The sequence below is a fragment of the Lycium barbarum genome, chromosome 5 (assembly GCF_019175385.1).
Source record: "Lycium barbarum isolate Lr01 chromosome 5, ASM1917538v2, whole genome shotgun sequence".
Classification (NCBI taxonomy): domain Eukaryota; kingdom Viridiplantae; phylum Streptophyta; class Magnoliopsida; order Solanales; family Solanaceae; genus Lycium; species Lycium barbarum.
This window is the reverse complement of record NC_083341.1, coordinates 41464508-41469506: the sequence shown is the minus strand read 5'-3', so window position 1 is coordinate 41469506 and position 4999 is coordinate 41464508.

Genomic DNA, 4999 nt, shown 5'->3' with positions numbered 1-4999 from the left:
ATTAATAACCTATTTACAATCTCAACATATCCATTTTCATGATTCATTCCAACTACTACTCAACAATGTCCCTATTCACACTTTCATGACCCATTTCCTATATCTTTCTACAATCCAAGTGTCTCCACTTCTCCATACTTTAAATAACATGCAAATACCATAAAACTTACCTTAGATAGTGTAGGAACAAGACTTGAGTGGTATTACTCTTCTTGCACCAAAACCCTAGTTCACCTCTCTTAAAATTTCTTGACTTAGATGAACTTTGATGTGTTTCTCACACTTAGTTTTGTGGATTTGATGAAGTTGATCTTAAATTTTCACTTGGATTCTTGTATTGGAAGAGTTTGGAAGGTTCTAGAGAGCTATTGGGTCGTGGTGAGAGAAAATGGAATGAATTAAATGTACTTGGGTCATTATTTTATAAATGCAAAAGTTGTCCCGACGTCATTATACGGACAATTATACAGTCCGTTTAAATTTATACGGTCCGTATAATTGACCGTAAAACTGCTCCAGTGAGCGTCTCATTCTGTGTCACTTTGACGGCACATTATACGGGCCGTATAATTTTATACGGTCCGTATAATTTGACCGTGAAACTGACCCTTCAGCAAATTCATTCTGTGACAATCCTACGGTTCATTATACGGGCCGTATAACATTATACGGTCCGTATAATCGACCATATAACCCATCTTTTTACTGATCTTTTTCTCGTCACTTCATTTGATCTCCGATCCTTATGGAACCTTCTCACCACTTGTTTATCACCTCAATACCAATCTAAGGGACGTCATTACTCGTCTCCAAGATAGCATTATGCCATAATAACTCATCGTCCATATTTCCTACCCGACACATAACATAGCCTTTACTTTCTTTGCCAAACTTCTTCCTTTCAGTCAAATGTCTTTGAATCTCGATTAAGATCATCAAATGCTATTTCCTACTTATTCAAATCACTATATACCTCGCGTTCCTCGCCAGCCTATTCACTGTACATTAACGGGAAATTTTCCAAGGTGTAACATTCTTCCCCCCTTTTAGAACATGCATCCTCGAATGTTAAACACTCAGGAATTCTACGAAGATTTCGCTAGAGTTTCACTTGTAATATGGCACCACCAACCTGTCACAACAACCCATAATACATCGCCTCCCAGGGCTATAACAACACGACAATAACCATGGCCACACACGACCAAAAGCATGAAAAGAAAGCATATATTCCTTATAATGTTAGTGTTTCATCTAGAACCTCTCCAGGGGGTTGGAATAAGTGCGGATACTTGAACTTCATACTCTCATCTTCATAAAACATATTGAAAATATAGTTTACATGATAAGGGAGCTTTCATTCATAACTAACTTACTCGGCAGCGTATGTCACTCTTTTATTATTATATTTTTTTTCTAACTGACTCTATCTTTTCTCTATCCTTCAGCAACCACTATCTTGGAAATTCTACTCCTCATATCTTATTTCCTTAAAACTTAAGTAGCATCATCCTTACAATCCCCTTTATGTCTTGTCGGTAGTACTTTTAAAGGTATTTCATATAGATTACAGGTGGTGGATTAATACTATCCTCAAGGATATATGTAAAAACTATTAATACCACATATCGTACTTTACCGATTACCGTCGCTACATAGCATAAAACCTCTCAATTCATACTTGTTTAATATGATAAATATTTATTTCTCCCTTCACACATTATCAAAGGTGCAGATATACCTGTGATGGCATCGGGAAATGACTCTGGATCCTGTTGCTCAGCTAAAGCATATATACGATGCTAAGTGGCAGATGAAGTAGATGTTCCCCCTCTGCCTCTACCTCGACCTGCTGGAACCGGTGAAGTCTGCCCTCCCAGGCGCACCGAAGAAGAACCAGCCGCTGATCCTGCGGGCTGAACTGCGTGCCTACTGCCTCGAAATGCGCACTCTCTCATAATATGACCTGACTGGCCGCAAACATAACAAACATCCGAACCCAATCGGCACGGTCCCCAATGTATCTTACCGCACTGGGTACATTGTGGTATAGATGATCCCCTCTGGCCTGAATCACTCCTATACCGAGAGCCCGAATCTGTGAAACTCTGATCCGATCCGGGATGACTAGAGAATTTGGACCCCTGGCCTGCAACTCGTGGAGGTATACTAGTCACCGACTGACCTGAGTGTCTAGAATACGTCTGCCTCGATCCCCTTCTATGGTCGCTATCAGCACCTATGGATCTGGCCCTCTTACTTGGCCCCTGATCCGTATCACGCTCGCCCCTTTGCGGATTTCATTGCTCTTCTAGATTTTGAGCATGGGCCTGAATACGGGAAATATCCATCCCGTCTTGCAATGAAGCCGTTAAGCAATCTTTGAACAAATGTGGCCCTAGGCCACTCACAAACCAATGCAATCTATCTCCCATATCGGCCACCATAGCCGGGACATATCTAGCCAATAAATTGAATTGAAGGCTATACTCCCGGGCACTCATATCTCCTTGTTTCAAATTTAAGAACCTATCCGCTCTAGATCGGCGAACCTCGGGTGGCAAATAGTGGCGGATGAAGGCATCTTCAAATTCCTGCCAAACCGGAGGAGGCGCATTCTCTCCTCTTGATAATACCCAGTTATTATACCATAAGACTGCCACATCCCGGAGTCTATAAGATGCTAACTCCACTAATTCGGTTTTGGAGGCGTGAATAATCTTTAATGTTCTCAACATTTCATCAATAAAACCTTGAGGATCTTCATCCAGCTTTGACTCGAAAAACTCCGGAGGATTCAAACTCATAAAATCGCGGGTTCTGGTACTAGTTGACCGATCACTTGGGCTCGCATTTTATCGCTGTACCTGGGTGGCAACCAGCTGTGTCAATAAGTGAATGGCCTCGGTCACTTGTTGACCCGAAGCACCCGGTGGAGGAATTGGAGCTGAAGCTCCTCCTTTTTCTTCTACGTTAAGTGGGGTAGAGGAAGTATTAGATAGAGCCTCATTATGAGACTCGCCCTCTTCTACATTCATGGGCGGCTCTCTTTCCACCCGCCTTTTTGTCGTAGTCTTTCCCTTATCGGCGGCTGTAGCTTTTCCTTTTGGTGGCATTTCTGAAATCAAAACACACTATTAAGAGGGGAAAAATCTTATATCATAGCTCTATCGCACGATCTCTTAAGATGAAAAATGGTCATTTTTCCTAAATGCCCTGTAGCCTCTTGTTTATTAGCGTGGCGCGCAACACACCATAAACAAGACTCTACTAGACACGGCTCGTACACACTTCCTAGGACTGAACTACTCAGATACCACTTTTGTCACGACCCGACTAGGGCCACGACGGGTACCCGGGGTTAACCACCGAGCACCGCTCGTTCTATTACTCATCATACTCATTTAATGTTCTTTTATCAAATTTATACTCAATTATAAGAAAGTCATTTTTCATTTTGAAACATAATTACTTTCATATACATATGCTTATCGGCCATCAAAATAATATATATTTACATAATAGCATCCTTGTTACACCCCGTAACTTTTGTACGTTGAGACTCGTTGGGCATTAGCTATTCAATCGCTAACATCGGAGTTGGTATCGAGAAAATGCAAGATCATAGGTGCTCGTGTTACGATTATAAGAGTTCGAGTTCACGTAATAGGTCATAGGAGGATTAGGAAACCAGGGAATTAAGGAGATTAAGCTTCCGAGGCTTTGAAAGAAAGTTGGGCAAGGTTTGGTACTGAAATTTTGGTCTAACTAGAAGAAGGAAAATGTTTTGGCATATTAAGAGTTTTGAAGTAAAATAAAAGTCCGAAGTGAAGTTCGGGAAGTCTAGTTTCCAACGCAACAAACCGCTCCTCGATAGGACATCGGGGTAAGGAGATATGGACATTACAAGATGGGCTGGCAGACCAGGAAAATGGTCTGCGCGAACGCGCCAGGGAGTGGCGCGAACGCGCAGAAGGCCAAGGGCCAATACAGCGCGAACGCGCCACCACGAGGCGCGAACTCGCTGAACAAAAATTTGAGGCCCAGATTCGGGATGAAGGTTGTATTATAAGAATGTAATAATAACATATATATGACATCTGGAGACCATATGGTGTGAATTAGTTCATATGTTATTTGACGAAAAACCCTCGTTGCTGCAAGCTAAGTGGGGCCCACACGTCGGAGTTTTATAAAGGACATATGAAGAGATATATGGGTAGTACATGGAAAGTTGAGCAAGTCCTAAGAAGGACCCATAAGCCAAATATCAGCATAAGCCCTCCAAAAGGGCGATTTAAGAAAACGTTTTCGGGTGATCTGCCTTGGAGGGGCCAAAATTATATTATAAGTTTAGAATTTGGAAAAACACAAAGAATTAAAGTTGTAAATAATTGAATTATCTATCCAACCATATGTCGTGGGCCCTCACACGATATCGGTATCAAGAGTTATGACCCTTTTACTGAACGAAGGTTCAGGCAGAAAAACTAAATGTTACACCTCGGAAAAAAAAAAAAAACAAAAAATCTTCCGTTGGTACGCAAGTGAATGAACTAGCGAAATACGAGTATAGGGTTAATGATGACTTAAGGGCATTTTGGGAAAGAGTTATAACGTCCCTTAGATTAGTATTGAAATGTTGAACAAGTGTTAAGAAGGTTCCATGAGGATCGGAGATCAAACGAAGTGGCGAAACTAAGTTCAGTGACTGATGAGTTCTACGGCTCATTATACGGACCGTATAGTGGACCGTAAAACCATCACAGTGAAGGTTGGTTGCTGGTGGAATTTTACGGTCAGTTATACGGACCGTATAAAATTTATACGGACCGTATAACGAACCGTCGAATGGTCACAGTGAAAGGTTGCTCACTGGTAACGTTTTACGGTCAGTTATACGGACCGTAAAACTGTTTTACGGACCGTATAACGGACCGTCAAGTAGTCACAGTGAAGGGGTGCTGGGCAGACCCATTTCACGGTCTATTATATGGAC